Raw genomic sequence first — 27928 nt, 5'->3', positions numbered from 1 at the left:
TGTAAATAACCCCATGAAAGGTCTATTTTTATGGGTAATTACCCGCTTCATATTTGTGATGTTACTGGTTTCAGGGTGCGCCTAAAGTGATCAATGTGTTGGGCCGTTTATAGAGATCTAACTGCCATGTTTATGTATATCCGGGACTTTTTTTATAACAATTGAGAGGCCTACTACGGTATGTGTATATGTGACCTTTATTTTGAAAACCGTGTTGCGACGCAACCTTGTTTAAGTTGCCGCTTTTGACAGTGAAATGTTCAGTTCAACTTAGCTCGAAGGAAAGACTAATCAAAAAGCTTTAATTGACCCGTATGAGGCTCTTACGGTAGGACTTTGATTGTTTATAGAAGTGGAATGTAATACTATGCTAAACGAGAAATAAACAGTGATTTTACCAGCAGTAAGTTGCAAGCCACTTTCATTTCATATACGGGGAACCGTGACAATTATTAGTATTATCTTATTTGAATATTGTCTCATTATTAGATAGATAGATAGGTTGATACTTTATTGATCCCCGGAGGGAAATTTAAGTAGACAGTATTTAAGTATTGAAAAACGTCCTGTGGGCGACTCACCTAATGCATGGCTGAACGTTAGAAGTGTGTCCCGGTCAATCATCACTAGGGTTGGGCATCGTTTGGATTTGAACGATTCCGGTTCCGATTCTCCATATCGATTCCTGTTCTGAACGATTCTCGATTCCGATTCCTTGAGGTGCAGGTCACAGCTTATTTCGCAGGAGGTTTTTCTTTTTTTTTTTTTACATTTTTTTCATACTATTCACATTTTCAGTTGACTTGATACAGTTTAATTTGTTTGCTGTACTGTAACTAGGGTATTAATTAACAAAGTTTAAATTTTTTTTTAAGGGTCGAAATGCAGGTATGTTACTTCCGGTTCCAGAACCGGAAGTTAGGAACCGGTTCCTAATTAGAACCGGTTTTCGGTGCCCAACCCTAATCATCACTGTCAGATCCGACTTAATTTAATCGGCTATGGTCTTTTATCATCTCTCCACATCGGACGTGGTTGTCATAAGCTGGACTGATATCCGCTCCGTTCTTCTTGCAGAGCTAAATTAGCGGCTTAAACTTATTGAAAGGAAGTTCTTATTTGGCGATGCATAGCCCACATTCAGTTTCGATTAGATTCGATGGTTCGCTAGGAATTATGGGATTTGGTGTTGGATGTATGGACTCTACGCAGACGGGACATGGTATTTAATCGCACGATAGACTACAACTACCAAGATTCACTTCACACGCAAATATTGTTTTCACTTAGGCTATCGCAGTAAATGAATTCATTGCCGACAGATTTCATAGCACCGCAACGTATTATGTCGCACTGTACAGCCCTGGTTGTAGGCTAATATTTTACTATTCTTTTTATCCAATTTGTATGGATTAATTTAGGAGTGAAATCACTACTCGCAAGGTTGCCCCCAAATATTATTTTCCACTCGCACGGGCCAAATTAAGGGGCAATTTGCGATCATCTCGTCGCAGTGTACAGCCCTGCCCTGATGTAAACAAGATGAAAGTCTTTCTCTGGTCTGCATCCCCTTAACAATTGTGTGTATTGAGCAGTACTGTATTGTACCCATTCTGCAATCTATTAATAAAGTTTTCAAACAATCAATCAATCAGTCCTTTCTCAGCACAATCCATGCTGTTCCTTGTACTAACTCTGGATAGTTAGCCACACACCAATGCAAAGTGAATGGGGCCACGCTCCTATCTGTACAAGCTGACTGAGGCTAACTGAAATGTACTCCACAGTGCACATAAAGTGAGCCCATTGACTTTGCATTGGTTTGTGGCAAACTATCCGAAGCTAGTATGACGAACAGCATGGGTTGTGCTGAGAGGATTCTACTAATCAACATTATTATTGGTAAATAAGAAATAGGGTTCCAAAAATCAGAACTATCCCTTTAATGTCAATATGGTTGTAGCTGTAACATGCAGCATAAATCCAATAACATTGCTCCATCCCCTTACCAAAAAGTATCATGGTAAGATTCAAGATTGTATTTGTATTCAAGATGTATTTGTCACATACATACCAGGGCATACAGTGAAATGCGGGTGGCCATGCCTGCTTTGATTGTGCAATAATACTAAATAATAAAATAGACATAATAAACAGGTAATAAAATAGACATAAAATAGGCATGATAAAATAGACATGTTAAAGTCCTGAGATCATGCAATACAATGTTAGCTACGAATTAAGGCACTGGGTCCTATGTACACTACTATACAATATACAGTTTTTACTCTATATCCTTATCCTATACTTGCTATTTCTAAACTATACTATACAAGAACCACACCAGTTCTTTCCTTAAAGTGACCTTTATTTTCCTCGTTCCTTTAAAGTGTCCTTTCCATTTAGTTTAAAGTGACCGTTTGTGTGAGCGAATGCAGGATGTGTGTTGTATGTGTGTGCTCATGTGTACTTGTGTGTGGAGAGTTCAGTGTTCAATGTTCTGATGGCCTGGGGGAAGAAGCTGAGCCATAGTCTCTCTGTTCTTGTTGCGTGTGTGCGTATGCGCTTGCCTGACCGGCTGTTGTTGGGGTGGTGGGGGTCTTTCATTTTTCGCCTGATTATCGGATCTTCCTGAAATCAACGCTAGATCATCACTATTATCCTTTGTTGTGCACGCATGCAATGTGATTTAGACCGCCCCCCCTCCTCCTGCAAAAATATCAGATCAACGCAAGCTTTCATAATTATATGGTGTCCTTACCTGGTCTCTGAAGTAATGGAAAAAAATAATCCAATAATCTCATCGCCATTCCAGTTATCCACAGAGATCGTGCCTCCGACTTTGTTGGACATTGCTCTTCAACGGGCGGGCGGGGTCAGTAGTCCAAACCATCCCTACAAGCGTGTGTTTTGCCGGAGTGTTTAGGACCCGCCCCCATGCCGCAGCTCGGTAGAGAAAATAAACCAACCCGTTTCTAACGGGGTGCATTACTGGCCGAAGGCATTAGAGGGCGGTATAATACCGTCTGCCAGCTCAGACACACTCGGAACAGTATGCACAAGGTGCCCCGCTGAATTATGAATGGCAAAAGAAATACCGTGACAGAAACATAGATCTACGTTTCCGGCACTCAACCGTCGGGCGACAGAAACGTAGATCTAGGTGAACGGCAGTCAATGTGTTAAAGGTCCTTATAAATAGCCTTTTCCAGTGTTTAGCATTGTTTTCTAGCAATGGGGGTTTGTATCAATGGGGTCTGTGTCTCTAATTCCCATTTTGGCTCATCAGTCTAGTCTCGAGTTCATGAGATCCTTCCTCACTGAATTAAGCCATTCAGATTTGACTGTTTTGCTGACGTGAGTAAGGCACTGGTTGTAGTCACCGCCCACAATCAAAAATTCGCTCAACAACAGACAGAGTGGAAATACTGACACTTCCTCAAATAGGTTGACGTGCGCAGGTGCCGACAGAGACAGCAGAGAACGAGCGAGAGAGAGAGAGAGGGAGAGAGAGAGAGAGAGAGAGGGGGAGAGAGGGGGAGAGAGGGAGAGAGAGAGGGAGAGAGAGAGGGAGAGAGAGAGGGAGAGAGAGAGAGAGAGAGAGATTTACACACAACCTCCCGACCGCCACTCGCATATCACTGTCAAAATATCATTGCGCACGCTCCCACGCGCGCGCCCATATTCCGATCCGTGGCGCAGTGGGCAAGGCGCTCGCCACCAACGCAGGAGATACTGGTATCGAGCCCAGCTCTCAGCGTTGCTTCCGGCTTGGCCGGCCGTCGTACTAACACAATTGGCAGTGTTAGAGGGTGGGAAAGCCGGTGGGTGGGTCCTGGTCATTGTAAACAGCGACTCCTACAGTTCGGTCGGGGCGCCTGCTCAGCGAGGGAAGGATCTAAGGGGGGGGGGGTAGTGTGATCCTTCCACACGTTACACCCTCTCAGTGAGAGTCCGCGCTGCCAGGTGAAAAGAAGCGGTTGATTGGCTACACATGTGTCGGAGGAAGCATGTGATAGCCTCCACTCTCCCAGACCGACTGTAGGGGGTAAGTGCGCAGCGACCAGGAAGGGGATTCGGAATTGGCATAACGACTAACAATTGGATGGGAGAAAAACTGAGGAAAAAGGAGGGGGGAAAAGATAAAAAAAAAAAAAAAATACAAAACAATGAATTTTTTTGAATTTTATTTTACAGATGTGTTCCATAGACTCACAGGAATTCTGTAAAGTTGCCCAAATAGTGAAAGGAATAGCAAGACATGTCTCCTTTAATTGTCTCAGGTGATAGAGGCGCTGTTTCGCCTTTTTTACCACAGTCTATGTGTGTTGTCCATGTCAGAGTTTTCAAAAAAGGCTGTTGTACTGCTACACTTTGGCCGCTTCATATCGGGCAAATTTAGAACCTTGGATCTCCTGGGTTATGGTACATTGTGTCATTTATTTTGACTTACTCAGGAGCATTTTATAGTAACTAAATATCTGGGACGCTTATTTGTCAAACACTTACCCCGAAGTTGTTGAAATGGTCCAACTTCTCCAAATTACAATGGAGAGTCTGTCTATTTACTGGGGGCTGACATCTTGATTAGAGCATAAAATGTGTTATTTTCATTCCAAGTCGCATTCGATTCATCATGGCTGCGCCCAGTAAACAGACTCTCCATTGACATTTTGAGAAGTTGGACCATTTCAACAACTTCGGGGTAAGTGTTTGACAAATAACTGAAATGACATGAGATACCGTCATGGAGATCAAAAGTTAATTTGTCTATGTTCATTTGCCCGGCTGTGACATGAAACGTGCGAAGCGTATCGGTACATACTGTATACAGCCACGAACTAGCAACCTTAAGTACAAAAGTGGTACCATGGTAAATTATTTATACAATGGCTGGTAATGTTAGTATAGTAAACTGAAATGACCATTATACTACTGTGATACTTTTAAGGGTCAACAACAACACTTTATATTCAGTAGTAGTTCAACTCTGCATAATACTCCCAAACGGTGAATGCAGAATGGCGCCCTCTGTTGGAACACTGTTGTCCCACTACCAACTTTGTTTACATTGTAATTTCTTGAATTGAAGATATTTTTTTCCAGTATCAAATATATTGTCTGAGCCTTTGATACAAGGACTGACAGCCTGTGGCAGCGGAGCATGAGTTTTACCAAAGATACTGAATATAAGGAAGATGACGCATCCCAAGCTGGGCCAATGGGATGACAATGGACAACAGTTCCTGTCTCCTAAATGGGCTGGACTTTTACACAGGTGATATTGATTGTTGGAAAGTCTAAAAAAAGCTTGTCTCAGTTTCTGACCCCTGGGAGGAAAGGTGGTGTTGACAGCGGACACAAGGGACAGCAGTGGTCATTTAATAAAATGTACAATCCCTGGGAATAGAGGTGTGACGTTTGTCAATAAGAATTAGTTTTCAAGGGAATTGATTCACCATATTGCTGAATAAGGAATGGGACAGGCTAGGAGGGTAGGCTCCCTAGGCTGTGGGCAGGTCAGGTTGAAACACAGCGCTGTAGAATCAGGTGGAACAAAGAAAGGCTTTCCACAGTGGGCGTGGTTCCTCTCACGTGTTTCCCCTGTAGAGGCTGGGAGGGAAAAAACAGAGCTTTTCATGAGATCTCTCTCCACCCACTCACTTTGCTCCAGTCTTCTGTAAAAACCCAGTGGACACAAGACTAAGCAGGTAAACTGTATTCTCAATTCTCACGTTTTTAGATTTAAGTTTAGCTTGAACTTTTTTGTGAGTTTTTACTGTGCAATACAGTATGTGGTTAACTGGTAAGCAGTTCGGCATTGCCAGCCTTCATTTAGGCAAGCAACTATGTGTGAGCCTCTTTTATATGCTGTATAAAAGTGTTTGGATACATGCCTCTGAATGACGTGTGACCTGGGTTCTGTTACTGGGCCATTATACAGTATGATACTGTATGAGAAGAGTATACAGATAAGGATTCTTGGTGTCCATGTGAATATACAGTGTGTGAGACCAACCAAGAGCATTTAGAAACAATAATAAACTCATAGTGTGGTGCCTCCACCTGTAAAAAGCTATGCCAAGTGTATAAGCTATAATTAACTCTATAGGGATTGGGGGGGGATTTGGACATTTACAGGGGCCAGTTTCTAATTGCAGCCACCTGTAGGGTAGGCGCTCTTTGAGAGGGGATTCACATTCCTTCATGGTTGTGGGTAGGGCATTCCACATTATTGTGGCATAATTGCGAAACGTGTTTAGTCCTTTGTTTGAGCCGAATCTGAGTTGTACATGAATTGTGGAATTCCCTCTGGTGTTGTGGTCGTGAGTGAGTGACTGATTGAAGGAAGGAAGGAATGAGATAGGAGATAGTGATATTGCCGGTTATAGAGGTGCTTCACATCTAATGAAAATCACAACACACATATTCAATCACTTGCTAGTTAAAATAAATTAGGCCTGTTATAATAAAAAAAACTCAACAAGATAAAGACAAACTTAAATTGTCCAACAACTGAACATATTAAAGTACGAGTGATCACTCAGCCACTAAATGCATAAATTAGGGAGCAATGTTAAAACCATTTAGGAGGTATAGGGCCTAGGCTATAATCCACTCCTCAAATGATAAAGCAAGCACTGCACTGGCAACCCTGTTGCAGTCAGCTGAGAGCTCTCTTATAAGAAAACAAGATCAGGCAGACATTGCCTGGCATCAGCTGCAGCGAAAGTATTCAAGAACATCCAAATGTAGCCGGAGAGATCTCCCCCTGGGCCCTCTTTGGCCCCTCCCTCACATGTCCCTCCTGGGCCATTTTCTTGTGTGAGCTACTGTGAGACGAAATCACTGAATGGCTAAATTGGGGGAAGCTCTTCTCACTTATTAGCTCAGATGCGGTGCCATAGATGGAACAATAATGGATCATTTAAAAGAACTAGGCTAATTGTTAACCTAATGAAGTTTTGCTTTTTAACGGGCCTTGGCAGTCTGTCAAGCGACGAGCACTTGTCAGAAGATTGACAACAGTCATATGACGAGGTCAAAGGGAATTTTGTCGGAATTAAGCACAGATTTGAGTGGTTAGTCTACATGGTTGTCTACATGGCTGTGTATTTTAGGACTGTGTTGTTATTATCTAGGACTGCGTGACTGTTAGCACCTAGGGCTGCATTTAAAATTTCGTTACTAGTACCATTCTTGTGACAATGACAATAAAGATCATTCATTCATTCATTCATTCATTCATTCATTCATTCATTCATTCATTACCAGACTGTTGAATGACAACCGACAACCGCATAGACCCAACAACTAAGTGTATTCCAACAAGTATTTTTTTTCAGGATCAGCGTATTTGAAAAAACATAGTTAATTACTTTGATGTATTTTGTAATTGGTAGGTTTGAGAAATTCATGTAATTTATACCCCCCCCCCCCCCCCATCTTTCCATTTAGCTGCAAGCCATTAAAGGTGCTATAGATAACATTCATCCACTAGATGTCGCACCAGAGCACCAGCATGAAATGTATCCAATCAGCTGCATTCCATGTGGGGAAATGGGAAGTAGGGAGGTGATACTTGCCTGCAACATGTAAACAACAACATTCATTTTGGACCCGCATATAATTTTTTAAATACTAAATTCATCAATATTTTGGGGGGGGGGAATAGGGCTGGGCGATAAAACGATAACGATAACTATCGCGATAAATTATTTCCTCGAAATAAACATGAAACGTGGTCGCAAAGTTTCGATATATCGATTTTCCAAGCTTGGATATGAGCACACGCACTAACAACCAATCAGTGAAGGAGATGGCCGACAGCGGAAGGAGACCTCTGGGTAGAGAGGTAGGACTCAAGTAGTAAACAAGGCTGGCTAGAATAATTAGCTTGCACGGCGCTATTTTATAGTTTACGTGCTGAGTGGGTGTGTGGCGTGAATTCTGAGGCCACGGTTATAGTAGTGTGGGGTATACGGTGGACGTCGTTGCAATGTATTGGGGCGGAACAGAGTATTTTAGGGTGATATTTAGTACATTGGAACAAGGCTGGCTAGGATAATTAGCTTGCACGGCGCTATTTTATAGTTTACGTGCCGAGTGGGTGTGTGGCGTGAATTCTGAGGCCACGGTTAGAGTAGTGTGGGGTATGCGGTGGACGTCGTTGCAATGTATTGGGGCGGAACGGAGTATTTTAGGGTCATATTTAGTACATTGTCATGGGATACACCGCTTGCTCTGGCTAACTGCTAACGTGCGCGGACTGATGACGACATTAACTCGAGACATTCGCAGCAGCAAAACAAGTCTATTAATAGCCCGTCCATCGGCGCCGGGCATAAGAAGTTAATTAAACTTGACAGACATTATATCGACGATAATTATCGATATCGAGTTATATGAAAATTATTTTATAATTTTATCGCGATAACGTTTTTGGCCATATCGCCCAGCCCTAGGGGGGAAGCAATACTTTTATTCCACACCTTTCTAAAAGCTCTTTGGATGTGTATTTATTAGTGCTGTCAATCGATTAAAATATTTAATCTGATTAATCGCATGATTGTCCATAGTTAACTTGCGATTAATCACGAATTAATCGCATTAAAAAAAATGTATCTACTTTAAACCAAGTTTTAATACTCTTATCCACATGAGAGTCAACAAATGCTTGCTTTATGCAGCCAATCCATTTAACACAAAAGAATGACCCTCATGCATTGCAAATTTGCATCAAATTCAAAACAGTGATGCACAAAATAACTTAAAAGAAAATAATAATTTAAAACAATGAATAAAGTGTGCATGAAATAATAGGGGAAAGAAAACGTTAGGAACTTGTTACATTCACCCACACAAGGGCTGAGTACTCACCCCCCCCCTCTCTCTCACACACACTCTCCCAACTCTCTTTCTCTCTTGCCCCTTCCTCATCTCTCTCACCCCCCCCCCTCTCTCTCTCTCTCTCTCTCTCTCTACCTCACACACACACACACACACACACACACACGCACACACGCACACACACTTTGAGTCAGAAACAAACATAGTATCAACGAGAGTATCAATAATCAATAATACACCTGAGTGAACTCTAGTTAAAAAAAAATTAAATTTTCTTCTAAAAAGTTAATCGTGAGTTAAAAAAATTTGTGGCGTTAACTTAGACAGCCTTAGTATTTATTTATTTATTTAATTACGATTACTTTACATGAACATGTTATCTGTAGCACCTTAACTCATTGGACGCAGACAACGCTTATATATGTGTTTGTCTGACAACCGTTGAACGCCAACCACATATATATACGTTATTTGATCGTTATTTATTTTATTCGATATTTCCATTCATTATCCATCCAGGGAGCCTGGTGTTATCATGGGGCTGAGATCGATAAAGTGCAATACTGGCCGCATCCTACTAGGTGGCGGTATCGAGCACCATTTGAAACCTTGTGTATTGGGCTGTGCGTCAATGAAATGCCTCCGGGCGCTCTTTTCTACTAACCTGAACCTAGGGCTTCACCCGATCGCATTGAATAATTTTCTGGACCCCCCATTCATTATGCTGTGGTGGGTTATGTCGTGGGCCAAATGGACATACGATCTACCAGATGGCAATCAAATAATTGGAATATTCTTTTTGGAATCCCACCGGCCACAGGTAAGAGCAATTTAACGTCAATTTCAGCTTGATTGTGCCTTGTTTTCATAGCCATCGCCCTGATCAGCGTATGTTGTTGTACTAACGAATGCCGTTATTGACAATCAATTAATCAGAAACCTTTCATGCATTCATGATGGAACATAATACTAGGGGTGCACCGATATATCGGTCGGGTATCGGTATCGGCCGATAAGTGCCTTGTTGACTGCTATCGGCCTATCGGCCGATAAGCTCAAATGTGCCGATAGCAGTCGCCGATAAATAACCATCAATTTGTGTAGCGTCAAAAGGCAAAAAAAAAAAAGTTCACTCGCGACCTACCTGCACAACGCCCGCCTTCCCCCACACACACACAAGCTACTGCATCAAAGTTACTACTTATGATTAACAAGGCATTCGTTTTGTGGCATTAACGTTTAGTGATGCACGATATATCGGCCGCCGATATAATATCGGCCGATATGGCAGTTTTTTTACACATCGGTATCGGACCGATATCAAGATAGGACCGATATTAATTTTTTTTTTTTTTTTTTTTTTTTTTTACATGTTTTGGCCTTAAATAGTTTCAAAACATCAGTCATTTCTGAAAATAAGTTACAAAAGTAAAAAAATTATGCGTTTTGGAAAATAGCTCTTTATTTGATTATCATAAAATCGTGTTTTCTATACAGAGATATCGACATCGGTAAATATCGGTATCGACCAGAACAGCAATATTAATATCGGTTATCGGTATCGGCCACAATTTTCACATCGGTGCATCACTAACGTTATATAGTTAGTTACACGTTCAATTACATCAGCATAGTATTTACCCGAAGATAGCAAGCAAGCCGTTCATAGCTCGGTTCCATTCCGTTGCTCATTCCGTACCCAACTACACATTCTGCAATCTGTTAATAAAGTTTTCAACCAGACAAATGTATAGAAAGGCTTTGTTTTATTATAACATTTGTTGCAGTAAAATCATTGTGTCTCGTTTGGCCATCCTGTGGAGCGCGCTGGTCGGCGGGCACTGCCGGGCAGCTAACGTATTAGCTTGTTGTGGTTCTGAGTTTGACTCGCAAGCAGATCAATGGCGGCATGCCACGAAGTAGAAAATGAATAAACGCTTGCCGATTGGTGGTAAGAACAGCAGGAGGTGGGTGCTAGCGGTGTGGCGTAATTGGCCGAATCGACTGTCAATCAAAATGGTTCCATTGCATTGGTTGAAAGCTCTGGTTGAGAGAATAGTATCCCGCTGCAGGCCGCCAGAATGGTTCCATTGCATTGGTTGAAAGCTCTGGTTGAGAAAATAGTATCCCGCTGCAGGCCGCCAGACGATACTGGGAGAGGGATAGTGATACCATAAACATATTTCTTGAGTATCAGTATCATTAAACATTTTAAAAAAATTAAAAAAAAAAATATTAAAAAAAATTACAAATACTTATTTTTTGCCACAAGTATCGGTATCGGTATCGGCCGATTGTGTTAGTTGAACAATCGGTATCTGTGGCCAATTCTCATATCGGTGCATCCCTACATAATACCGATCATATGCATTTAAATTTTTAATTGTAGCGTGTGTAGGGACGAAATGCCAATGGATTTAGTATAATACACGTCGCAGGCTATTACTAGCCTCCCAGGAATTACCATAGACCACTCTAAAACCATACTTATATTCATCACGGTATAAAACGGGAATGTATGGATGGAAAAATGATTTCTTTTTCACATATTGAACGATAGATACTCGATGTCAAATGGGCCATAGTATTGCATCCATAGCTATAATATGACAAGAGTAAATGCCGCATTTCTGTGCAGTGGTAGAGTAGGTAAACACTGGAAACACGCATTACTTTTATTACATTATATTTCTCATACACCTAGCAACCGTTGGTTGGACAAATGGGTATTCTAAACATTCCATGCAAGACCTCTATAGAGACTAGTATGGACTACTAGGACTTGACTTTGGACTTAGGACTTAGGCGACTAATCGTTGATTTCTTTTTTTTAAACTTAAATTTTTATTTTCATTTTTTCAACAACATACATAGACAACATTCATAGACAATACACAGTACATAAATTAAAACAAATAGACAAAAAATGGGTAAAGAAAAAGTGTGACATGGGTCCTTCGGTCCCTTCTACATTTGCATTATTTATTTACATTTTTATTCATTTCCTTGTATCCTTTTCAAACCTCTGTGATGTCGTTACTTCCCCTCCTGTATTCTTCCCATTTTCCCCATTTCCATTCAAACTTTTCTTCTTGCAGCCTCAGCAGATGTGTGATTCTCTCCATTTCCTGTATCCCCTCTACCAACTCTATCCATTGATCCTTTGTCGGCACTTCTACCTTGTACCACAGTTTAGTTAAAGCTTTCTTGGCTGCCACCATCAATATCTTAATCAAATATTTGTCTTCCCCTTGGATTCCTTCCTGTGACAGATTCCCCAAATACAACACTTGGCCTCCCTGGGGTATTTCGTATCCTATTATTTCATTTATTATCCCTCCTATCTCTTCCCAGTAGTGCCTTATCTTCTGACATCCCCAGAATATGTGTGTATGGTTCGCCCCTTCCTGTCCACACTCCCTCCAACATGTTTTCTTTGCTGGTGTGTAATTGCCCTGTATTTCTGGTGTTATAAAATATCTAATTATATTTTTCCACCCAAACTCCCTCCATATCCTTGATCCTGTGGTTGTTTGTTGTGTCTTACATGTGTCATACCATTCCTCCTCTGTTATCTCTATTTCCAACTCTCTTTCCCACTTTTCTTTCACATACAATGTTGTATTTCCCTTACTGTCCATTATTGCCTGATATAGTGCTGATATCACCCTCCCCTTCCGTCCTTCGTATGACTTTACCATTATCTTAATTACCCCATTCTGTTCTTTGTCTCTATCTTGCTTTATTTCTTTGTTATAGTAGTCCCTAATCTGTAAATATCTAAAGTGGTCCCTATTCTCTAGTCCGTATCTTTCTTTCAATTTTTGTAGAGTCTGCTCTGCATCTCCCCTCCTTCCGTCATCGTGCACATTGCTGTTATACCCCCCCGTTCCCACCTATTGAACCCATGATCTTCTATCCCTGGTCTGAATTTGTTGTCGTGTGCTATCCATCTCAGTATCTTAGATTCTTTTTCTAGCTTGTATTTCTTTACTATTGTGTTCCATATGTTTATAGTGAATCTGGTAATTTGATCTAGTAGTTGTTCCTGTCTTCTGAACAGCTCCCTATCTCCTATCAGTGTCTGCACTTTGAATCCCTCTCTTTTGGTTTCTATATCTTTCCATTTGGCCTCATAGTTCACATTGCACCAGCATGCTACTGTTCTAAGCTGTGCTGCATAGTAATAGCTTTCTAAACTGGGTACTGCCATCCCTCCTTTCTCCTTTGGTAATTGTAGAGTCACATATCTGATCCTTGGCCTTTTCCCCCCCCAAATTAATCTTGATATCTGTCTATCCCATTCCCTAAATTGTTTTTGTGGTATTAATATAGGTAGGGATTGAAATAGGTATAGTAACCTTGGTAATATGTTCATCTTAATGATTTCGATCCTTGAACTGAAATCTAGGGGCATCACTGTCCATCTTTCTAGATCTCTCTTGATTTTCTGATTTATCTGTGTATAGTTTGCATCGTATAGCCCCTCCCCCCCCTCTTGTGATGTTCACCCCTAGGTACTTGATCCTGTCCATGTCCCATTTGATTTTGTATTTTTCTTTGATCTCTATCGTTGGTGTGTAGTTCAGTGCTAATGTCTTTGTCACATTAAGTCTATACCCTGAGTAATATCCATATTCTGTCAGCAGATCCATCAGTGTCGGGAAGCTTATGTCTGGTTGTCTCATATATACTATCACGTCATCTGCGAATAATCCCAATTTATGTTCCGTCCCCCTTATCTCCACCCCTTTGATGTCTTTGGTCTGTCTAATTAGTTGGGCCAGTGGTTCGATGAATACATCGAAGAGCGTCGGCGAAAGACAACAACCCTGTCTGGTAGCTCTCTCTAGTTTAATCCGGTCCGTCAGACTACCATTCACCTTAATCCTAGCCGTCGGTTCTTGATATAATGCCCTAATTGTTTTCATAGCATTTTTGTCTAATCCAAATCTCTCTAATACTTTATATAGAAATAACCAGCTTACACTATCGAAGGCTTTTTCTGCATCTAGGCTAACTAATACTGCACTTCCTCCTTCCTTTTGTATCTCCTCTACTATCTGCACTGTCTTCCTTATGTTATCCTGTGTCTGCCTTCCTTTAATGAATCCAGTCCGGTCTTCGTCTATTATATCCGTCATAAATGTCTCAAATCTTTTGGATATTATTGATGTATACATCTTGTAATCTACATTAAGTATGGACACAGGTCTGAAACTACTACACAGTTCTCTATCTTTCCCTTCTTTTGGAATTGTAGTAATTATGGCCTCTTTCCATGAAGGTGGCATTGTGCCTTTTTCCATTGTGTGTCTGAATGCTGCTTCTAACATGGGGCTCAGTTCCTGCCTAAATGTCTTGTAGAATTCCGAGGGGAATCCGTCGCTACCCGGTGACTTACTACTCTTTGCCCTACTGATCGCATTCCCCACTTCTTGTTCTGTGATTTCTGCATTTAATATTCCATTCTGTTCCTTCCCTATTGATGGTAAATCCAATTTTTCTAAAAATGTTTCTATCTCCTCCTCCCCTGCCGCTATCGGTTGTGTGTATAGTTTCCTATAATATTCTTCAAATGCCTTCTCTATTTCCGCTGGTTCTCTCAGTATTTTGTTTGTGTTTGTGTCCCTTATTGTATGTATTGTGTTTATTTTTTGTTGCGTCCTAATTCGTCTAGCTAACAGTCTGGTCGCCCTCTGTCCCCCTTCATAGTATGTCTGTTTCATGTATCTAGCTTTCTTCTCTATTTCTGACAGCAGCTCCCTGTTTATCTGTCCTCTAACTTCCTTAACCTCTCTAAGTGTCTCCTGGTTCTTTGAGCTTTGGTGTTCTTTCTCTAATTCTTTCAGCTTCTTTATCAAGTTCTGGTATGTCCCTATTCTAGCCTTCTTGAGTAATGCCGTCTTTGCTATCAATTTTCCCCGTATTACTACCTTTAGTGCATCCCATAAAATGTTTGGATCTACCTCCCCATTATCGTTCTCTTCTCTATATCTAATTATGTCTTCCTTCACCTGGTTAACCAAACCTTTGTTGTTCAATAGTCCTACATTCAGTCTCCAAACTGTATTCCTCCGTCTACTTTTAAGATTTACTGTCAGATATATTGCGCTATGATCTGAAATATCCGTCACTCCTATCCTGCATTCTTCCACCCGATATCTGTCCCCTGTTGTCATGAGAAAATAGTCTATCCTTGAATATGTTGTGTGCGGGTGTGAATAGTGCGTATATTCTCTATCTAGCGTGTTCATTGCTCTCCATATGTCTATGATTCCTAATTCTGCCATATGAATATTCATATATTTGCTAATGTTTGTCCTCCATTTCTTTGTGCTAGTCGTGTCTATGTCATAATTCAGTACCACATTGAAATCACCTGTACAGATCAGGACCCCCTCCCCTTCCAACGCTATAATATCAAAGATCGTTTCAAATAGATATTTCTCACTGTCCGGTGGAGCATATACATTTATTAGTGTTACCATTTGACCTTCCATTTTCCCCTTGACCAACACATACCTTCCCTCCTTGTCCCTTATTTCCTTGATCATCTCAAATTTCACTGTGTTCTTAATTAGTATAGCCACTCCTCTTCTAAGGTTCTGTTTAAAAGAACTATAGAACAGGTTTTCATACCCGAATCTCTTCAGCTTTTCATGTTCTTGTGATATAAGATGTGTTTCTTGCAAGAAAATGACCTGCGCCTCTTCCTTTTTAAGTTTCGTCATCACCTTACTCCTCTTTACCGGGTTATTCATACCATTCACATTTAACGACATCATCTTTACACCCTTAACTTGTGTCATATTTCTTTTCCAATTGTTCTCCCGTTCTACCCATGTCACATAAAATAATATTTGTGGTTGTAGCCTCTGCTATCTCCTTCTGACTTACATACATATTTACATAATAAACATCAACATCAACATCAAAATTCACTCTTTGAACTTCCATGGCATTTGAGGGTCCTATTCTTTCCCCTCTTTTCCCCGCTGGTGGGTGGGGAGTAGTGGCTCTCCTAGTGAGAGGGCCCCCCCTAGTGGCTACATTGAGCGCACTATATATGTCCAGCTCTGTGTGTGGTCTGACCGAGCTCCCAGTCAAAAAGCTCCGTTTTAGTCACTTTCATGTTTCCGTCTAACTGTGTTATGCGACATGTGTTTTCCTGAGTCTCTTTAATGTCCGTCTCCATATATCTCTTGAATGCACATGTCCCCCCTTTTTTTTTATCACTTTCGGTTTAATTATCCCCCATGTATTTTGTCATACTCTTCCTGCCCAACAAGTCTCTTTCATGTTTTCACTCTCTTGCATTATGTGCGTCATACGTATATCAGTCCAATGTGCTTCGAATCTCTATGCTTCCTTTCTAAATTTTGGTCTACCTATAATTATCTCATGTACATTACTATCTTCTCACTATATATTTTGTGTGTGTGCATTGTACTCATCCACCCTTTGATCACCGTCTCGTCTCCGCCCCCTTTCTCCGTGTCCTTGCGTCCTTCTTCTCAGTTGATCTGCTTTGAATCAATTCAGATCCCCTTCACCTTCCCGTTCTCCTCGTCTCCTCCTCGTCCCCCGCCGACCCTGGTCCATCTCCTCGCCTTCTCCAACCTCTGCAGCAGCGTAGGTCTCTCGTCTCCTCCTCCCGGCACCTTCCATCCTCTCTGGTTCATGTCCCTCGCCGCCTCCCGCACGTCTCCGTACACCTTTGCGCCTTCCTTCCAATGAACCTTCAGCGTGGTCATTGGTGATTGAAATCTGATTCCGCCTTCCTTCAGAGATTTTTTTATCTGAACATAGCTCCGACGCTTTACCGCCACCTCCGTTGCATAATCATGGTCAAAAGTAACTCTCTGTCCCCCCACCTCTATCTTCTTCTGCCAGGCTGTTCTAAGAATGTTCTCTTTCACCTCGAATTCCAAGAAGTTTACTATAACTGCTCTCGGTGGTTTGTCCTCTCGCGGCTTCGGCGCCAGAGTCCTGTGCGCTCTCTGAATCCCTGTCTTGTCGAGGGCTGTCATTTTTAATTCTCTTCGAATCAGGCTGTCCACATACTTGACCATCGAATCTCCTTCCATCCCCTCTTTCAGACCCCATATTCGTATGTTGTTTCTCCTCGACCTCCCCTCCAAGTCCATTAGCTTTCCTCTCATCATGTTCTGTTGTTCGAGCGTCTCTTTCAGAATATCATGCATTTCTGTATTCCATTCTTCCGTATCGGCCGTCCTTTCTTCCAACATCTTTATGCCTTTCTCTTGCTCTTGTATTTTTCCGTTCATTGCCTCGAGTCCTTTATCCATTTCCCCTCTGAGTTCGTCCTGTCCCCTCTTCAACTCTTCCCTCAGTCCATCAATGCTGTCTTGGATATTCTGCGTGCTCGCCTGGTTAGCCATCACGCTAGCTTGTATGCTAGTTTGTAACTCTTGTTGGCTAGCCAACGCGCTAGCTTGCACGTTCCTCGTGTTAGCTTGTGTGCTAACTTGTATGCTGTCTTGTATAGCTTGAATAGCCTTTGCATTGGCCTGCACGTTAGCTTGTAGCTCTCGGTTAGCCTTGGCTTGTAGTTCCTGCCCAGCCAGCATGGTCGTTTGTATTCTTGTTAACCAGGCGGGCTCCACGGAGCCTCCTTCCCTGCCTCCCTGCGTCATGCTCGCCTGAGCCATTTCTTCAGTCATTTCCTCGAGGTTAGATTTTTCCTCCGGTGTTTGTACGTCTTCTGGGGTCTTATTTCTCTCACTTTTTCTCGTGCACATCCTTCCTTTTCTCTTATATCTTTGAATTTTCACCTTTTATTCTGTTTTAGACGGTTTTACTTCCCTTTCTCGAGTTATTTTGACCGGGAGCTCTTTCAGTAGTCTCCTATCCACCCATCTCAAAACCGGAAGTCAATCGTTGATTTCATCAACAAATCTGTTCAATTTGAGTTTTCCAGGACCTTGTTCAATCTAGTGCTTATCAGAGAAGTGTTTATCACTTTTCTGGAATGAGCAGCATGGACAAAAACATAGAAATATCTCAAATCAGCTAACAGTCTGGGTTGACTAAGACCAAACCAATGATTAATTGACTATTATATGGACATTAAAACCCTAAACACCAAACTTAGCTTCCTCATCTATTAACAGATTTTATGCTGTTAAAGTTTTGAATTTATTTGTATACCTTTTTTGAAGGAGTATGTGTTAGTCATAACAAGATGCATTTTAACACTTTGAGTGCCAACAACGAGATTTCTCGTTAGTTCATGCTAGGGATGACCCCTATTAGTAGATTAGTCGACTACTCGGTCGAAAGGAGCCGTAGTCGACTAACCAACCTCTTAGTCGAATAGTAAAAAATCTATAATATTAAAAAAATTTAAATAAATTATCATTCTTTCCAAAAGAAAAGGGGCCTAGAAGCGTGGCTAACGCTAATGGCACGCATACCAGAGGCTAACTGCCTACGAAAACAGGCACAGAGGCACTGAAAGAGGATTTCACCCATCTAATGAACACACTAGACTAGACAAATATCAAGATGTATCTAGAGCCATATGAAATCCGTTTTATTATTTTCCAAATTCCATTTTATTTTTTCCCAAATTCCATTTTTTCCGTTTTAATATTTCAGAATTCTGTATTTTGCCTTTTATGCTCATTTTACCATCAGAAATAGTGTCTAATAAGTGGGAATGAATAAATGTCCACAATTGAATAAGATATAACAGTCCATTTAATGTTTTTAAGTGCTGCAACTCAGAAATACAGTTCAATTTTACACAATATTTTTCAATTAATATTGTGACAAAATAAAAATACATATTTCAAGTGTAAACAATAGATACAGCTAGCTACTACTGACATTATCACAATGACAATGTCAGTAACCTAGCTATATCTATTATATTGTGATGAAATATAGTAATGCATAATTTAGGCACCTTTAGTTTAGTTTATTTCGTTTATAAAGGACAGTGTATAATGGCAATCGTTTGCATTAAACAAATGGATGGGTGCACTAGATTTAGCAAGAAGCTATCATTTCCATCTATAGTCCTATGTACTGTAACGTTTCATAGCTATTTAAGTTTATTTAGATTATAAAGGGCAGTGTATAATGACAATCGTTTGCATTAAACAAATGGATGGGTGCACCAGATTTAGCTAGAACTTCTAGAAGCTATCATTTCCATAGATAGTCCTATAACGTTACATAGCTATTTAAGTGTATTTAGTTTATAAAGGGCAGTGTATAATGACAATCGTTTGCATTAAACAAATGGACGGGTGCACTAGATTTAGCTAGAAGCTAAACGTCCTAACGTTATAGCTATTTAATCACAATAGTGTCGCAAGTGTTTTTGCGGGTCCAGTCCACGGAACGTTGACAGAATTAGCAAAACACCTTATCACTGGAGGCATAAAAGTCATTAGGATACTGTTCTGCTCTGAATTGAGGGCTTATTGTGGAATTGTTTAGCTTCTTGACGATGTTAACACTGAAGCAGCCAGACGCTTGAGCACCGCGGCTGTGTTGTGTGTAACACGCTGTAGAGTCCCCGCCTCCCCGGTCGCGTGTGCACCAAACGTTCCACCCAAAAACGAAATTTCAGTCCAGATTAGGCCAAATTCTGCAATATTCCACGTTTTGCAGTTGATTCAATTTTTATTGGTTAATTCCGCGATTCCGTCCGCGATTCCGTGAACGCGGATTTCATATGGCTCTAGATGTATCCATCAGTGGACCAATTGCATGCTTTTGCAGAGGACAAGAAGCCTTCAGTCGACTCCTTCAGACATTAAGCACCCCCCACAGCCCAAATGGAATGATAAAAAAAATAAAAATAAAAAATGTAATATTATATATATTAGGGATGCAGCGAAATTTCCGCCACCGAAAGTTTTCGGCCGAAAATGGCCAAAAATGCCCTTTCGGCTTTCGTCCGAAGAGTTTTTTTCAACGAAAATATATCACCGAAACAGAAACAACCTAACGCGTGTTGTTGTGATGATGTCATCAAAACGCGGCTTCAGTCATTACATGCTTAACGTGAGCTCTTCAGTCCTGCATTCTGCAGCCTGTGAAAACTCCTCTTGGGACTCGGGGGAGTCGCGCTGTTTCTATATAAACTTTATATCCTTATTTACTATATGCCCGTCGCCAGGGACCGAAACTAAAGCCTGCCGCCCGCCAGGGGCGCTCAGTTTTTACCTTTGGCGCTTGACACTTAGAGGGCTGCCCGCCGTGTGGCGTGTAATCAATCAAGTTCATAACGATACTCTTATTTTGAAGATCTGTGCGGGTCTCATTTCCACCCCAAGCGCATCTCCAGTCATAATATCGATGGCTCCGGCAGTTAGCAACATTAGGTTCGTATGATACTCTTATTTTGAAAAAAAACGTGGCAACGAGTCATATCCGCCCAGCCCTGCAGCGGGATACTATTGGCTAAGGGCTTCTGCAGGGCCGGAGAATCCTTGCTGGAGCTGGAGGCTACTCAAGTATACACACAGACAGTGGAGCTGTTTGCAGATAGCGAGCATTTTGACTTATTGCGTGGTGGCGATGTCTCGCAGATAATACAACTACAAGTATGATTATATAATATATATTTTATTTAAAAAAAAATTTTTTTTATAAAATATATATATATTTTTTTTTAATCAAAAAGAATTTGGCAGGTAAGAAATATGCTTGGTGGGTAGATTCTTCCCATCTACCCGCCACTGGCCGGTGAGTCAAAAAGTTAATTTCGCTCCCTGCCCGTCGCGGTTAATCACTGAGTGATCTAATATGCATATTCTTCAGAGCGAGAGGGGGGGGGGGGGTTGTGTTTCTCACATTGACGCTGTCTGTCGTTGATAATATAATCTGAAGAGCATTATTATTATTATCATTCTCGAGCTTGCACGTCTACTGTGCCAAAGTCAAGAGAGCACATTCATCTGGGGACTAGAAAGGTGCGCTCAGTAGAGCACAGATGACGTCCACATGTCTTCTCTCTCTCTATCTATCTATCTACCTCTCTCTCTCTATCTTTCTATCTCTTTCTTTCTCTCTCTCTCTCTCTCTCTCTCTCTCTCTCTCTCTCTCTCTCTCTCTCTCTCTCTCTCTCTCTCTCTGATTGATTGATTGAAAACTTTATTAACAGATTGCAGAATGGGTCCAATACAGTACAGCTCAATACACACAATTGTTAAGGGGATGCAGACCAGAGAAAGACTTTCGTCTTGTTTACATCAGGGTCCCCCATTTCAATTCATCAGGACATATATGACATACATGACATACAGATAGACAGTACTGCTACATCTATACATTTATGACATACCAGATTTGCAAATACAGTACTGTTTGTGATACAAAAAGACCCATAATAGTGATGATTTATTATTTAAGTTAAGTTTTGCCATAATCATATATTTTTCCATAATCAGGTAGCTGAACAACATTGGTAAAAAAAATTCTATTCTATGAATCATTTTCGGCATTCGGTTTTCGGCCAACTGTTTTCTATTTTTGGTATCGGTTTCGGCCAAGAATTTCCCATTCGGTGCATCCCTAATATATATATATATATATATATATATATATCTTTTTTTTTAGTCGACAAATAGTCGACTAACGGCAAATTTTGGCCAATCATAGTTGACCATCCAAATCCTTAGTCAGGGACAGCCCTAGTTCATGCCAACCGTTGAGTGCCAGAGAGACGAGAGATCTCGTTTTTGATCGTTATTTTTTTTATTATCGATTTCCATACATTTTTCATCAATCTAGCCTCACGTTACCAGTGGGGATCTGTCTGAACTCGAACAGGGAAAATACCGCCCCCTATCGTCTCTCTGGATGGTACTGCACCCCTTTGGATTGGATTGAATGAAACGCATGGAGAAAAAAAAGTCCTGCTTCCACATTTTACTTGTCAGGCATGTAACCGGAGACGATCGAAGTCATCGCCGACCACCAGAACAGCGGATAATGTGTGTTTCCAGTACCCAGCATTAGATCAATAAACGCGATCGATATTTGGAATGGCGATCAGGAATTGGAATAATCTTTTTGGAGAACATCTGATCTGAGGTAAGGAATCTATTTTACCAGTCTTGGGATAATCAGAGCTTTTTTCACAGATATATCAACGTGGGCCCTATGTGTGTGTGCTGATCAGGAAATAAGATAATAGATTTTTCAGCCCGCTTCCCTAGCGTGCATAAGTACACATATACTATCGATAATCTAGCATTTATTTGAAAACTATTCATAAATAGGCCGAAAAACGACAATGTTTTTTGTGTATTCCAGTATATTCCAGTAAAGGGCGATTATCACAGAATCTTCAGAAATCTTCTGAAACTTTCAAGAAACAAGCGTTTTTCAAAATGGTATAAAACGGAAATGAACCGATAACGGTTTGGCAATGTTGACTGCAAACAAGTAATTGATAAGCGACGGCCATATTAGACACATAGCCATCATTTAAGATGTAGTTTATGCGTTCGCAAATATAAGAGCTCTATCATTGAAGTGGGTGGTGGCACGCAACGGGGTTCCGGGGCACCGGACCCGTGGCACTCAACGTGTTAATACATCTACTTCCATTCAGACACATAATAATACCTACAAATGGTGCATTTTCCTGAGGTCATTAGCTTTATTGGTCATTTTCAATTCAAATAAAATGTGTTCATACCAGCTCAATATGTTGTTGTAAATTTCTGTTCATTTGGCATCTCAATGAATACAATGAGGGCTGTTTAAAAGGTGGGTAAGGAGGCATCATGTATGGATAATTGGCTGTTATTATAGATTTATTTTTTTACAGATTTAATTTACATTATTCACCCACAAGAGTTTGTAAGATTAGCAATTATATGTTAAACTGGTCATGGACTTGAGTTAAATGCCATTTAAATACATATTTAAAATTATGTTCTTCCCTACTCAGGCGGAGGAGGTAGGCTTTCTGCGTCATGCCTAAACCAAGCAGTTATTGAAGATATAACGTTTTGTAATGTTGTTTGCTGGAGCCACTTCATCCAAAACAGCACACCCCGGTCAGAGAGTGGACACAAGAGAAAAGTCCTTTTGTATTTTAATTAGGATTTGTTGTTGAATGAGAGATCTCTCAAAATGATGGAGTGTTTCAGAGTTGTTTCTGCAACACATAAGCAGAAAACAAGGAATTAGCAGAATACATAATTAGCAGAGGTAACGGTCATATGCATCATGCACTATACACTGCCTGCATTAGGCCGCTAGGTGACCCATATGCATGACCACGACTAGTCGCTACCCCGGCAGGGCTCTACAGTGCGACCATATTGCTCGCATATGCCCCTAAAAATATGTGCGTGCGAACATGCAAAATCAAGTACTCGCACGGCGTGCGAGTGGGGCCAGCGAGTGCAGAGTACAGCCTCTCATTCGTCCTTTTTTTTCTCTGCTGCGAGAATCGTTAAAAAACTACAAGACCCACAGCCGCACAGACCCACAGCCGCATAAACGTTCCAATCACAGTAGTTTCCTGTGGTCACGCGACTGGAAACCGAAAGTAATGATCAGCGGCTGCGTCACTGTCTGAGTCAAACAATAATACAGCCATGTCGAAGCCCATTCATTTTTATTTTGCGCGAAAGATACCGGAGAATGAGAAGTCAGGCGAGGCAGCTCATGTTACAGAGGTGATGGTTAACGTTAACCAAGATACTGACGCTAGCCAGCATGCTAGCGAAGTTGGCCAAGCTAGCGAGGCTACACCCACTGTAGCACCCAATGTAGCCACTGTAGCTAGCGAAGCTACACCCACTGGAGCCGGAGGGAAGACATACAAATTTAACGTGAATTGGCTAAACATTTCCCCATGGCTAGAGTTCGAAAACAATGTCATGTTTTGTAAATATTGCAAAGTAGGATCGATGCATTGCGATGCATTGTTACACCCCTACAACTGGCCCACTGTGTATGTGTGTACAGCTAACTTGGCTAGCGTTATCAACCGCAGAGGTGGGCAATGGGTCCAGCTGTAGCGCCGGACGGCCAGAGTGCAAGCGGTGTGGCAATAGGGTCCAGCTGCAGCGCCGGACGGCCAGAGTGCAACGGTGTGACGTCGTAATTGGCAGAATCGACTGTCAATCAATGGTCTACCTGACACGCAAACTACTGTACTGGAGGTGTACAGTATTTCAATAGGCAACCCTGAAAGGATTATTTTTCTAAAAGAGCAACACTAGCTCCCCCCTCTACTGACGGCCCTGGTTGTAAAGCCAGTGTCTCCTTTTTGTTCAATATCACTGCCTTTCTTATTAGGCCTAGTTGTTGGCTACAACTTTGCCATAGTAGGCATTAATCACTTAATTAATAGTTCAAATGTCTGTGTCCCATTCCCGTTTGCACACGCAGATGATACACACACACGCACACAGTGGGCCAGTGACTTTGGTGGTATGTGCTATTGCACAGATGTGTCCCGTTTGCACATGCACGCACAGTACAAATATACATTTATTTTTGAAAAAAAAAAAAAAACTCTGTTACTTGACATATTTTCACTGTGCTCCTAAATATTTTTGGGTGCTCCTAAATTTCTTTGTGTGCTCCTAAATTTTTTCATTTAGGAGCACCTGTGCCCCTAGTGAAAAAGGTTAGCGTAGAGCCCTGCCCCGTGCCATGCTCGGCCCATGCGGCCAACCGAGCCAACACTAGTGCTGACATGCCAATGGAAATATGCCATATAGCATAACTAGCTGGCTAGCATTAGCTCAATTAGCGGCACAAACCAAACACAACACAAAGCAGCAAACCCCAAGTCACAATCATACACATAAGTCACAGCATCCCAACAACACACAATGCAGGCTACATATGACATTTATCTAGCATAAAGCACAGGCACTACATTTTGGAGGCTGGTGATAACTTACTTCCTCAAGAACGCACTCTCAGTCTGCAATGGAAACACAGGTGCCGGCAATTCACCACCTGTATTTAATGACCAGACTAAGGACCCTTGGGCTGTCCAGAGAGATGCCTGACTAGGACTAAGAATACCCCTGGGCTGTCCAAAGTAGTGCCTGAATGGAAATAATAATACACAGTATGACAAATAGTGGGGAATTTACAACAGCCGCCCCCAGAATAGCATAGCTATTATGTAAACACGTTAAATTCCCTAAGTGGCTACGGAGGTCTCTGGATTGTCATCATCGTTCGCCACAGTCGGGTCGGGAGCGTAGGACACTTGTGGCAGGGAGGTGTCCCGCCGCCCCATCAGCAACCTGTTTGGTGTCACAGGGTCCAGATCCGCAATGTCTGACGACACATACTGGCGGCTTAAGGGGCCGCAAACGGGCAGGAGGTAAGTCTGCCATCATTGGAACCACCGGCTTCCACTTCCTACATCCTGTGCAGGTCCTCTGATGAGGCTTGATGGCCCGTCTTCCCCACAGGACCCAGTACTGGTGCCTGATCTCTGCGAAGACCGTATCGGGCCCTGGGTGGAATAGGCGGGCATCTACATCCTTGATGAGTTTCGTCACTGCATGGCCAGGATCGAGGACTATGGGGTGGATGTCAGTGGAACAGGAGGTGTCCAGGTGACGAGAGCGTCCACCAGCTGGGAGGCACTTAAGTTCCTCTGGGAAACAATCCGCCTGGCTGGTCTTCAGCAGGAAGATGTCTGTGTCGTGCAGGTCAGGTTGAGGTAAAGAGGAGTCGGCCGCCACCCTGTGATGGGTGAACCATGACTCGTCAGACTTATTCACCTCTTCTTCACCCATCTTGGTAACACATCCTCCGTCGATGAGATTTTGGATCTCTGCTCCATGGTTAGCCGTAGCTGGATCTTCTACCAGTCGTCGCTCTGTGCTACGGAGCATTGGCCTAACTGCTTCGGCAGCGGCTTTCAGTGGTGGCATGTCCTTTACACGGAGCAGAGGCGTGGCGTACCGGAGTGTGTCACCAACCTTCACCCTCTCGATACGTGCTTCCAGGATGCCCACAGCCCAGGGTTTCCGTTACCCGGTAATTACCGGTATTTGACCGGCAAAATCTGTTGAAGTCCGACATATTTAATCTCTCCGGTCATAATGTCCGGTGAAAATAATTCCCTCTAAGCACAATTTGATTATTTGAATTGTATTAAAATAGGCTAAAATTAAATAGCCTATGCGATGAACGAAACAATCATTACATTTGTTTCATCGTTGCTTCACCAAGCAGATCTAAAAATAATGACAACGACGTTGTCAGCGAGAGCTTAGTGCTGGGTTTGCGAGTGCATGTGCAGCTGCAGAGCCACAGAACCCACCAGCAGTGGGCAATTCAGCCATTGGAAATTCAGCTGTTGGGTGGGGGGCGCTGCTGAGCGGTCCCCAGATAGGGCCTGAAAACAGCTGCATCTCTGGCTCTGCAGCGGCATACTCTCGCAAATAAGTCGTTGGGAGGTGGAGATTCATCACGCAAACCCACGATAATGTTGCCGTCTCTCTCTGCCAAATTTCTCTTGATATAATTAATACAAATGTCCAATATAACGGAATTCGTTAGCTCATAAAAATGTGATTATAACAGACTGCTGTTTATTAATGTCGGGCCGACTGCCCACAGACACCTATTTGATTTAAAGTCAGCAGCAGCACGGAGTCTCAGGACTTATTTTATTTGGAATATAATGACTGTATACGCAAAAGTAGCCTAGTTTTAAGTTAACATATTATAAATCTACATGCCTTGAGGATGTCATTCTTTATATAGCCTGCCTATCAATTGTTTTTAAGCTCAATAAACTCTGACCGGAATTTCTCTCATTTGACCGGTAGATTGAAATCTACCGGACACTGAGGCCGGCAACAATTCTTTCTAACGGAAACCCTGCCACAGCCTCCTGATCCAGACGGGACCTTACTGCTAGCTTTTCACTTCGGAATGGAAGCACATCAAGCTGCCGGAGATGTTCAACGTGTTGATCGAAGTCCTCCGGTGCAGGTTTGAGAGATGTAAAGTAGCATGAGATACAAGACCATCTGGACCTTGGAGTGCCCAGCCGAGCACCGTGTGAACTGCTGCGGGTCCACCTTTGGGGCCGAATCTGATGGGTTCTCTGGGTGTGATCAGGTGGGTGCAATCTGCACCAATTAGCAGTAGTGGATGCACTTTACCAAAGCCCTGCAGCTGTAGCCCCCGTAAGTGGCGACAGCGCCTCTGAAGTGCTGTCACAGGGTAACTCTGCTCCGACAGGGCTAGTCGACCCGCTGTGAAGGCACCCTTCACCAGGTGCTGTTCAGAAGGATGAGTCAGGGAGGCCACATGGAAGTCTACCGACTTGCCAGTGAGGCGAGCCACGTCTTGGCGAATCGTCCGCAGTGCGAGGGACTCCACTTTGCCTTTAAGGTCCAGGTGTCGAGCGGCAGCTGGCAGTATTATCGTGCGTTCAGCTCCATCATCTAGGATCGCATAAGTGTGCAGTGACTTGCTCCCGTTTGTAATAACGATTGGTACCACCTTAAGGTACACCTTTCCCCCTTGTCTGGAGTTGGAGAGCGAGGCACCATCCTTCGGTGTGATGAGGTAGACGCAGGGACCCGGCTTGGCGATGGCATGGAGAACTCTGAGGTGGACCTCCTGGCACTCACTGCATGCTTTCCTCAAGGTGCAGGCATCTTGCTCATGGCTGGTACGACCGCAATTACGACAACGTTTGCCATTTGCTATCCACTTCTCAACCTTTCCCGGCGAGCATTGGACAATGTCTGGACACTGTGATAAGTAGTGCTCGGCACTCCTACAGAAGAGACACATCCTCTTGAACTTCTGATTCTTGGCTCCTGATTAGGCCTGCCGCGATAAGCAATAAATCGATTAATTGCCGCGATAATTAAAATTAATGCAATGATTTTGACGGGCGCGATTAATTGCTATTTGCGCGTTTGTTTTAATGAGGCGGAACCAGTTACCCCTCGTCAGTCACTCCGTGTGGGGGGCCGCTGGCCTTACTACAGAGCACAGCACGGGAGCTCCGTGGGGCACTAGCAACGCCACATATAGCTTAACTACATTTCTCAATAGTGTTGCTCCTTTTAACCAA

At 42.4% G+C, this 27928-nt stretch overlaps 1 protein-coding gene across 4 annotated transcripts in view; it reads left to right on the top strand.

Annotated features, from left to right (window-relative positions):
- The window catches only part of ampd3b (adenosine monophosphate deaminase 3b), a 76560-nt gene that overhangs the window by 6836 nt on the left and 41796 nt on the right, over positions 1 to 27928 (top strand). The window contains exon 1 of one of the 4 annotated variants that reach the window (XM_084334690.1): positions 5692 to 5711. The exons of the other annotated variants lie outside the window; for them this stretch is intronic. The gene's annotated coding sequence lies outside the window, so the exon portion shown is untranslated. Of the gene's footprint in view, positions 1 to 5691; positions 5712 to 27928 lie in introns of those variants that run through there. 4 annotated transcript variants of the gene reach the window in all.

Source organism: Notolepis coatsorum, assembly GCF_963971535.1.
Source record: "Notolepis coatsorum genome assembly, chromosome: 18".
Taxonomy (NCBI): domain Eukaryota; kingdom Metazoa; phylum Chordata; class Actinopteri; order Aulopiformes; family Paralepididae; genus Notolepis; species Notolepis coatsorum.
This window is presented reverse-complemented; position numbering and strand designations above follow the sequence as displayed.